The following is a 12073-nucleotide window of genomic DNA, read 5'->3' as shown; positions in this document are numbered from 1 at the left end:
GGATTCTTCATGGTTGTGATATCCCTGCTTTCAATTGCAAGCTGAAACTGATTATACCCCGAGTAAAGATCACCCAAATAATAGATTGCTCTACCTGCAAAAGCCTCTACAAATTCATCAACCCACATGACCTGCACTCACATTTCTTATGGTCACTTTATTAATCGGTTGCATGACTTGAATAAATCTCAAAGCACCATTCTTTTTGGGCATAGTAAAGCAATGATTTGAGTACAGGGCTGAAGAGGGCTCCAAGATCTTCATGCGAATCTTTTCATTTAGCAAATCCATCAGGTTTGGCAAGTAAGCTTTAGACATTGGAATAGGCCTCAAGTTCCATGGTACATGTGGTACAATAAATATTACCATAGGAGAGACAACATTTGGATCCATACAACTTACTTCACTTGGCTGAAATGCAAATGCCTTTCCATGCCTAGCCAACATTTGCATAAAATAGTCTCTCTTATCAGGCAAAAGAAACCCTTTTACACCAACTTTCAATTCCTGTAATGTTTTAGATGTAAACTGATGACCTATATCTTTAGGATCCCGTAAGCTTGGTTTCCTTGACACTTTTTCATACAAACCCTCACTCTCTGGTGGAAGTGGCAAAGCAATTGGTTTCACCTTTTTGTCAACTGTCTAATACTTTGTCTCCACAAGTGCTTTAGCCCATTGTAATCCTTCCTGATGAGCAAACAATGCTATAACATCATACATATCCAAAGAACATACTGACAACACTCTGTTTTCAATCTCATTTTCTGCATGTATAGTTGCTGAAATTTCAGCTATAGTGTCATTAATATTTAGCCCATAAAAGATGCTTGAAATGGCTTCATTTTCAGCTAACAATCCCAATGCTCTCAGTTCCTTAGTAGCTTGTTTCATAGATATGCGTTCAGCCTTGCACATAGCTTCCATAGGCTTAAACCAACATGAACTATTTGCTATAAACTGAGAATAACCAATAGTAAATACATGCTTCATTTCATCAAGAGGCGAGTACACCCTCTGAACAACACTATTGTAGCCCCGCATTACAGCAATGCTTAATGAAAATCCAGGTCTTTGAATTCCCTTGCATTTGGAGCCAAAGGAGACTCTCGAAGTGTATCCCGATTTCTAGGATGATTAACACAAACAGTAAGAAATTGGATTGCTTTCTTCCCATCCTTGCTTCTGACTCTTGCATAAGCAAAACCATCATCAAGCACCTTTGTTTCCATACGTACTCTTGTAATATAGGGCTATCCCAAAATCACTGCATATGGAGAATTATCTTACACAAAGAAGTGTTGCTCTTCTTGTATATCACCAATCGTCACTTTCACATTAGGACATGCAGCCTAAAGCTCTCCCAAAGAATTATTTGTAGCCCTCATACGCCAACCATGATCAGTGTCCACAGGCCGACATTTATCTCAGACCCATGGTCAAGTAAAGCAACACAAGGAGTTTCATGTTCCCCTATTTTCATACCGTTTCAGTGGTAGCCCTAGCCCAATGATTTCTTGTGTAGTGACTTTGAGGAATAAATCCTAGAGTCTCTTCCCCATATTGTTGCATCAGCCTTACTCCACCATGTATATTGCTACAAGATAATGCATTTTCAGCAACTTTCTTCTCTTTTCCACATGTTGTCCGCTGATTAGTAGCATTCTGAATAGATAATCCAGTACTTACTTCATGCTCATATTCAGCTCGAATACCCAACAAACTGGTTTCCTCTTCAAATTGCAGCAATGCACTAGTGGTATCACCAAGAAACTGACGCTTCCTCTTAATTATGTCAATGATCTCATCATGAAATTCTTGCTTGGAGATACCAAGCACCTCTCCCAACGTGAATTCCACTCGATTGTTTAAGATCTGCTCTTCAAGAACCTTCTTAAGATCTGTAGCTGTCTCAATGTCAAATGGCAACTTATATCTTGACTGCTTGCCCTTCTTTTTGCCCTCTTGTTTGTTGTCCTGTTTTTGCTCCTGACTGACCTTTTCCATAACATGCTCGGGAGGTGGCTGATTTGCAGCTTTAGGCTGATCCACACTTCTTCTTGTCATTCTTTTAGATGTCTATGCATTATCTTCATCTCTTTTTCGTTTTTCTTCCACAAGTACATCCGTGTTCTGTACCTTTGCTAAATATGCATACATTGAATATGCATCTACTAGTGATTCCCAACCAGTAATGCCACGAATGTCTTGCCCTGTATGAGACATTTCACTATTAGTGACCTTTCTCTTTTCAGCTGCATGTAAAGCATGTATCCATATTTCAGCCTTTGGACCAACCATCACTTGGTCATGCATTCTATCCAACTGAAGACCAAAAGTAGAAGCATGTACTGCATAAGCATTTTGAACAGCCAAGTCTTCCAACAACTTCTGCATACCTCTCTTTCCGAAATTCAAAGCAAGAGGCAATCCCGTTTCTTGTGCATGGATCTTGCCATCTTTCTAAAAGATGAGCTGTTGTGCCAAGGCCTCTTGATAGGCAGCACAATCCTTTCTCTCATGCTGCAAACTATCACACCACATACATTTGTTTTCCTGGCTTAGGGGCTGCTGCCTGTCCCCTTTCCTCTTGTCCTTTTTCATCCAATTTTGCAACCTTTAATTGAAGATCCTGCATGCCTTTGACCAATTCATCTAAGACATCTTCCCTAACAAAGGGAACAATAGCAGGTACAACCATGGGGTTAGCCACAGAAGTAGGTGGCTTACTGGATACATCAACTGTCTTGCCCATAACAATGGGCAAGCTAGAGACATGCAATCTTTCTATTATTCTATGCTTCTTCACAAGTGTAGTAACAGCTTCCTTGACATGTCTCCACTCTATTTTCAAACCTCTCTATAGTCAGATCCTCCAGCAAATCATCAAGCTTCTCTTAAAGCTCGGGATCAGCTACCTGTAGAAATAATTCAATTTTCTAACTTGCAAGGGCTTGCTGTTCTATAAGATCCAACTGCTCAAATCGACTTTCGAATTCTCTTAACAATTCTGTAGCCACAAGACCCTTATTGGGTTATAAAACCCACTCCTGAAAAGTTTTGCACGTAAACAAACTGGTATCTTCCATATAAAATTCTTCCATGAGTGTCTTCTTGAATATAAAAGTCTTGCGCGTAATCAAACTGGTATCTTCAATATAAAATTCTTCATTGAGTGTCTTCTTGAAAGCTACCTAGTCAGCATCCTGCAAGTATAATTCAGTAATCCGTGCTTTTAGTTCATGTACAGTAACACGTACAAAATATCGGCTCCATACAGATTTAGCCACCCCAAAGAATTCCATCTTCTGAGCATAGGTATGTACATATGCAGATACATTCCTGCCATTGAATAACTTCATCTCACGCTCAACTGCTTTCAAAGCATTCATCACAACACTTTTTGTTTAAGCAAAAGCTTGCATCGCCTGTTGTTATTTTGTTGTTGTACTTGCATAAGCATATTCATATTTTGCACCAACTGTTGCAAAACATCACTGGCTACTCTTCAATGATCTACTGTCAATTAAGATGGACCACAACCCCGAAGATGTTATATGACATACGATCGATGCAACACTCGAAGCACAATCTATTAGGAAAGACCAAGATAAGTAAAAGAAATTTCAAATTTTGTATTTTTAATGGGCTATGTGACGGAAAAACTATTCTCGCTTATATCAGTTAGTTTGATGATTATTTCCATGAAGAACAGTATGCCGAAAAAGACAAACTCAAGTGTGTCACTAACCATTTAGTGGATAGAGCATCGTTATGATGGATTGTTGTCCACAAAAGTATTGATTATCCTACTACTTGGGAGGCTTTTCAAAAGAAATTTTTGCAGAATTTTCTTCCACCTCAATTCCATGAAAAAGCAATCAAACAGTGGGATCTTCTGTAACAAAGAGATCATGAACCTATTTTACAATATACTGAGCGTTTCTAGAACTCCTTATTACAACTTCGAATGCTTGAAGATGTACTTGAGGCGATCCACAAGCGCAAGTTTATATCTAGTTTGCTTGGTCACTTCTATGCGGAGGTGAACATGTTCAAGCCAATGACTCTCGAGGATGCAATTTCTTTGGCCCATGATACCGAAGACAAAATTCAAGGACGAGGGAAGCGACTACAACAATTTCCAACTAATGGTAACTTCGGTACAAAGCAATTCAATTCTAACTTTTGAAGATTCAATCAAAATCACTTTGTTTCATCTTCTTTCTGTAAATCCTGGACACGACTCCCTACTTTACCATCGAACACAAATCCGAATCCTAAGCCATCTTTACAGCCAAATCCCAACATACCTAAACTCCCAGCCATTACCAATAATGTTTCCAAAGCCAAACCCATAGTCAGCTACAAGTGCCATCAACCTAGACATCTAGCGGTGAATTGTCAATCCAAAAAGCCAACTATTCACATCAACTACTTGGGAGCGATTGAAGATGAAGACCATGAAGAAATGCCAAATTTCATAGTAGACAATGACGATATTGATACTACTTCAGATACTTTACCAGGTATGCCAAATCCTCATTCTTTATTAACGATGAAATATCTTGTGCATGGTAAAGAAAACATTGTTTTATATGATGATGGGAGCACATACAATTTTATTTCTGCAAAATTGGTCAAAGAATTGAATTTACATATTGTTTCAACTCATTATCGCATCAAGGCTGCATTCTTAGGCACTAGATACAATGGTACATAAGAAGTTCATAATTTAGAAATTAAAATTGGAGATTATGTTGAGCACAGAAATTTCTTAGTTGTGCCTTTGCAATCTAGTGACATTATTTTAGGAATGCCTTGGCGTCATAAATATAATCTCGATATAGATTATTCTACGCATTCAATGAATATTCATTCTAATGGGAAACAAATCACATTACATGGTACGCACACTTTAGATAATTTACCATTGCTTAGTCACACACATGCTAAACGTGCATTAAGAAAATGTAGCAAATCATACTTAGTATGGGTGAATGAAATTGAAGCTAAGGAAAATCAGATGCATCCTAGGCACACACAATTTCTTTCACAATTAAAAGATTGCTTTGCTGCTGCCTTACCACCTATACGTCCTGAAGATCATAAAATAGACTTAATTCCTAGATCACAACCACCATGTAAAGCACCTTATAGACATAACCAAATTGAACAGAAAGAAATTCAAACCCAAGTTGAAGAATTGTTAACCCGAGAACTTACTAGGCCCAGTAGTTCTCCTTTTGGTGCACCTGTCCTGTTAGTCAAGAACAAAAATAACACCTATAGGATGTGCATTGATTATTGTGCCCTAAATAAGATTACTGTCAAGAATAGATATCCAATTCCTAGGGTAGACGACCTCATGGATAAACTACAAGGGGCCATAATATTTAGCAAGATAGATCTCAAATCTGAATATCATCAAGTACGACTGGATACACCTGATATTGCATTTATTAGAACTCAATTTGGTCATTATGAATTCATGGTTATGCCTTTTGGTTTAACTAATGTACTAGCCACATTCAGTCGTATGATGAATCATATATTTTTGAAGCATCAGCATTGTGTAATTGTTTTCTTTGATGGCATATTGGTTTTTAGTAAGAATGAGAATGAGCATTATGAACATGTATCTTTGGTTTTCAAATTGTTGAAAGAGAATTGATTATATGCTAATTGTGAAAAGAGTAAATTTCATCTGACAGAATTAAAGTTGATCCTAAAAAGATAGAAGCAATTTTAAATTGGCCAATACCTAAAAATGTGCATGAATTATGTTCTTTCTTAGGTCTTGCTAGCTTTTACAGAAAATTTGTGAGAAATTTTTCATTACTTGTATTGCCTTTGACAAAATTGTTAAAGGTATCGTATATCATTGGTCTGATAATCAGCAAAAGTCTTTTGATTAATTGAAACATGCTTTAACCCATGCCTCTGTTTTGCAATTACCTGACTTTAATAGACCATTCTTCCTAGTAGTCACACTGATGCTAGTGGATCTGGAATAGGAGCTGTCTTTATGCAAGATTCACATCCCATAGCCTACTCTAGCTGCAAACCTAAACCCTTTGAACTCAAGTATTATACTTATGATAAGGAATTGCTAGCTGTAGTACAAGCTTTATGTCAATGGAAACACTATTTAATGGGATTTGAATTCATGATCAAAACTGGCCAACAAAGTATCAAACATATACTTAGTCAGTCACAAATCTCTGACTGTCATATTAAATGGACTACTTTTATTCAAACTTTTCATCCATCCAATATCAACCTAGAAAAGAGAATGTTGTTGCCAATGCCTTAAGTAGAAGACCAAGTATTCATAATATCTCCGCTATATCTTTTGATTCCCTTATCCCTATGAAAGATACTTATGACCAAGACCCCAGTTTTCAAGCTGATTGGAATAAATTAGTTGCAAATAATTGGATTCCAATGATTCATTGTCTTATTATGATGGATTTATGTTTAATGAGAAAAGGTTGTGTGTAACTATTCCATTTAGATCATTTGTGTTGCATGAAATACATTCTCCCCCATATCAAAGCCATAGAGATATTATTTCTACTTTGCCTACATTGGTTGAAAAGTTTTATTGGCCATAGATGGAATTTGATGTTTCTAACTTTGTATCTGAATGCTTAATTTGTCAAAGAGTTAAGTGACACCATGGTAAGAAATATGGTTTGTTAACGCCTTTACCAATTCCTGAATAACCATGGGAACATATTTCAATGGATTTTATAAGTGGTTTGCCTAATACTCAAGCTAATCATGATATGATTTAGACCATTGTAGATCGATTTAGCAAACAAGCATATTTCATTTCATGCAAAAAAACATTAACTCCATCTCAAGATGCACAATTGTTTTTTAGAATTATTTTCACTAACCATGGTTTGCCAAAAGTTATTATTTTAGATCATAATTCTAGATTTTGCAATAAATTTTGGACTACTTTCTTTGCTAATTTAGGTACAAAGATTGATTTTTCATCTACATTTCATCCTGAAACAAATGGGCAAACAGAAGCTATTAACATTACAATTTTAGATCTTTTGCATGCATACACAATTTCAAAACCACATCTAGGATACACACCTGCATTTACTTCAATTTGCATACAATAATACACCACACACAGCTACACAAAAAGTACATTTCAAAATCATTTATGGACATAGATTGCCTACACTTGTTACATCGTTGTCAAACAAAGTTAAAGCTGATGATGATATTGCCACTATGCATGCTATTACTTTTGTTGAAGTCAAAGACATGATTGCAAAAGCCCAGCAATCATACACAAAACAAGCTAACAAGAAAAGAAAAGCTATGAGTTTCAAAGTTGATGATTATGTTTGGTTACGCATTGAAAAGCGAAGATTACAAAGTGTTGAAAAACATCCTATCGTTAAGTTAGCCCCTAGATTTTATGGACCTTTCAATATTATTCACAAAATCAATGACAATGCATTTAAATTAGAACTACCCCAACACTAGAAAATCCATAATAATTTTCATATCAGTTTGTTACGACCTTTTAGATGCCAATTATATGTCCACCCTGCCTATGAAAACCCTCCTTTGTTAGAAAAAGAAACTGAAATCCTTCAAACTGAAACTATTCTAGACACTGACTTTCTGACCACTAGAACTAGTCGTAAATACTTTACATATTTGGTTAAGTTTAAAAATCATCATGTTGAAGAGGCCCAATGGATGCACTCCCGTGACCTAAGTGCTTATCACTCACTGCTCACTCCACATTGAGCTAATAGCAATTGAGGTCAATTGCTATCCCATCCCGTAGGTATGATGCAAGGAGGCATATTCCATGGTGGATCCCGTGAGACCACGGTGGATTCCGTAAAATTATATTTATTTGTCGGGGCTTGTACACAAGGTGGATTCCTTGTGCGAGAAGTTGATGGGGACGCTTGTCCTTTTTGGGCGTCATGTTAATTAATGTGCATGTGGGTGATTCCAATGTGAGTGATTCCACAAAATACATATTTAAACTAATGGGCGTTTATGAGTTTAGAGTACACTCGTATTAAATTAAGGTTAGGACAGAGTTCCAACTTATTTATTTTGTAGCTGAAGACTATTAAGTATTCACTTTTGTCGGTTTAATTTTATTATTTTCTAACAATTGTGAATGCTTTAGTTGATGTGTAGAGCAAGTGGTGGTGGCATTGGGAAGCACTGGGCGATAGCATATATTCAAATTATCTAAAAGAAATTATCATTTTTGATGGGTGCGCATCTTATCATTAAAGGCATGGTGCTAATATTTATTTAGGCACGCTTATTTATTGAAGCAATTGAAAAATATTTATTATTTTGTATGGGCATGAGCGCACAGTTTAAATATTTCATTATTGGACATTGTATTTGGACATAGCTCGACTTTTGGGCCGCCCAACCGCTTTATTCTTTATTTGGATACAAGCTAAAGTAAACTTGGGCTATTTTTGAGCTTTGAGATGAATAAATTTATAAATACATTCCTTGTCAAGCGCTCACACAAGGCATGGGGGGAGATTGTACCCAATTGGTCTCTTTTCTTCATGTCGTACAAGTCTATCTCTTGCTTTTTGAGCTTAAATAGAGTTCTTTTGTTCTTGGGGACCTTCTGGCGCTCGTTATGTAGTACGCATTCAACATCCGATTTGTGCACCACTCTCGCTCTCTTTCCCCCCTTGTTCTTCTCCCTATCACCCACTTCTTTGATCTTGTGCCTGTTACAATAGTCTCTACCTAGCTATCTCACGAACTAGAGTAGAGCTCAAGTGAGTGTTAGAAGATGGGCATAGAAACCCACTGTAAGCAAGGGAGTATAAGGGTAGATGGGTGTGAATAGCCCTAGGGGCAGGGGAAACCCTAACCCTAGCTGGCAAAGGGCTATATAAATAGCCTATGGGTCACTATCATTTGTGAGAGAGTGTACCCAAGTTGTACTTTAAGCAACTTAGTAAGCAAGATTTCATTCTTGTACTTTGAGCTCTTCTCTCCCTCTTGTGCACACATTCTACTGCTACAAACTCTGATTCTCAACATGGTATCAGAGCCATCTCTGATCCCCTCAGCCTCCCTCAGTATCAGTCATCACTAAGTGCACATGAGCTGTCATTTTCTTCATCCTATCCTTCTTTCCTCCATAGCTGCCTGCAACCTACCTCCATTGGAGGACTTGGGGAGGACAAAGGAGGCCATATCAGCTCCTGTGCTCTTCTAGAAACTTCTTTTCTACCTCAGGGCGAATCAGCCTGGAGTGATAAACCACGGGATTGGTGGACGTCGAGAGCAGCATTGCGTGGATTCCAAAAAACGGCGTAGTCTGGATAGGTGCAGATCTCGGGGTGAAATGCGGGCAGTCGGCGGCACAATCTCAGCCACCACCATGGGGCTTTGATAGCCCCCCAAGTGGGCTATCCTCAGCTAAGAGGGCTCTGAGAAATTCTTCTTCTATTAGCTGCTACAAGCCAAACCCTAACTGTGTTTTTTTGGGCAGCCATAGCCAACAAGCTCCAAGCTTGACATTTTGGCATTTTTACACTCTGAGCTTCATTTACAGTGATTCTAATCACTGAAGCAGAGTCTCTGAATCCTATTCCAGAGTCTAAAGCTCTTGGGCATGATCAACGGACATCACCAAGCATCGGGAAGTCGACTTCCAACCGGGTTCCATTCAAGCACTTCACTAAGCTTGACAATAGTGTTCTCTTAACACTAATCATAAATCATCAGTTGAATAGCTTGCTGGGCATTCACTAAAAACCAGTGAGTTGTTTATTCCTCTTTATATATTGTTGTAAGGTTATGTGTAAAATAAACACATAGACCATTATGCACAAGAAGTGTATTGCATACCGTAAGTGACATTGTCTCAAGTACATTGATCAGTGAAATCAATAGCATGAGTGTCATCATACTCTCCTCGGAATCATCAGCAACAAGCATTGAGATCATAGACAAACCGTGTCCAACACAAGCTTCATCCACTAAGCTGTACCACAAGGAGGAGCCTGAAGTCCAGTCTAGGTTTACTTCATTAAAACCTAAAAAGACTATTAAACCACGGAAGAAGCTTGCACATAAGAAAGGATCACCAAAGTCATACTTTGAAATATTACACTTATATGATTTTCAGCCTTTCTCTTCATTGCAACCTTGACTTCACTTTGTCTAATTTGCTTCCGCATTCAATGAAAGTTTTGTAAGGGACTAGACACTGCCCTTGTCCTAACAAGTGGTAAGACCTTCCCAATGACCACAACATATGTTGATGTCCGACCTCAAATTCGAAAGTTTGATGGTAAGGATTTCCACCCATAGCAGGTACTTATAAAATACAAAATGATGGAGAGAGGGTATTGGCCTCTTATTCAAGGCAGTAGAGTTGTAAACTCTGCAAATATGATTGATATAGAGGATGACCAATGTGCTCAAGCAATCATAATGCTACACTTAGATGAATCCCTGATTCATCATGTTGATCAACTAAACACTGCTAAAGAAAAATGGGATGAGCTTGAAAAGCTTTATGGAGCCACTGGCAAGAATACTAAAATCTTCCTTAAAATTGAATTCTTTAGCTTGGAATATCGTTCATGAGAAGATTTGGGAAAATTCATTTCTCATATGAAGGGACTTATGGCACAGCTTGCTTCTTTACAAGCTCCAATACTTGAAGAAGATGCTATTGCTATTCTCCTAAAAGCTGTAAAATAGGTGTTTCCTACTCGTGTAACCACTCTCACCAACATTCCAGATCCTACTTTGGCAAGTATCATTCAATCTTGTTTGGATGAAGAAAAGAGGAACCACAAAGAAAGCAGCAACAATCAGGCAACTTCAAATTCTCGTGAACAAGTATTGGTTCATATAGTTCTCACTAAATGTTCTTTCTATAAGAAAAAAGGACATCTTGTAAACAACTGTTGGAAGAAGTATCCCGAGAAGATGAAATGTAACAAATGCAAGAAAACAGTGCATATAACAAGTAAATGCCCCAACACTCCTGAAATACCCAAATAATTGGTGGCCAATTATGTCTCCAATTCATCTGAAGATCGATTGTTTTGACTATTTAAATCATCTACCTAAAACAACCTTGTAAGCCTGATTTATAAAGGCATCCCAAAAAGGGGGGGGGGATCTTTTACATGTCTTGTAATCCAATGCCACCCTGGCATTGAGGGGGGGTGTTAGAAGATGGGCATAGAAACCCACTGTAAGCAAGGGAGTATAAGGGTAGATGGGTGTGAATAGCCCTAGGGGCAGGGGAAACCCTAACCCTAGCTGGCAAAGGGCTATATAAACAGCCTATGGGTCACTATCATTTGTGAGAGAGTGTACCCAAGTTGTACTCTAAGCAACTTAGTAAGCAAGATTTCATTCTTGTACTTTGAGCTCTTCTCTCCCTCTTGTGCATACATTCTACTGCTGCAAACTCTGATTCTCAATAGTGAGAAGATAGGTTGGAGCTATCTTGTAACCAAGGCAAGGATCACAAGAAGAGAGAAAGCTATTGCACCCATGCACAAAACCTCTCTCCCAAGCTTGCATGCAACACATGGGCACATCATATTCTCAAGAGAAGAGCAACATAGAATGAGTTAAGTGTAAAAAAAAAAGATATTAAGCCATTTGATTTTGCACACTCTAGAATGCCTTACACTAAGGTCTTCCCCACTTAAATATGGGGTTCTTCATTTTCTTGTTACAAGTGGGAAAGGCCTAATTTATGGGCGGTGCCTGTGGCACCAAATTTAGTTATACATATTTCTTGGGCCTTTGTTTACCTATCTGTGTGGTAGTATTTGATTATTCCTAACTCACTTCTCTCTTGCTCTTTAATTATGCATTGAATAATTTTACAATTTGCATGGGAGTCTTGATGCCACTCAAAAGGCAATTTAAAAGTGTTTTCAAAATTTAACCACTCATTTACACATTTTTCAACATAATGTGCTCCTAGAGTCCCTACTGATGTTTTTGTTGTCTTTGGCTCTTGCACTCCCTTCCAATCTTGTGTCATGTGCATTTTTCCTCT

This window comes from Lygodium microphyllum, chromosome 6 (genome assembly GCF_053477565.2).
Source record: "Lygodium microphyllum isolate KBCC chromosome 6, Lygodium_microphyllum_v1.1.10, whole genome shotgun sequence".
Taxonomy (NCBI): domain Eukaryota; kingdom Viridiplantae; phylum Streptophyta; class Polypodiopsida; order Schizaeales; family Lygodiaceae; genus Lygodium; species Lygodium microphyllum.
The sequence above is the reverse complement of the archived record's forward strand: the minus strand, read 5'-3'. Positions refer to the sequence as shown.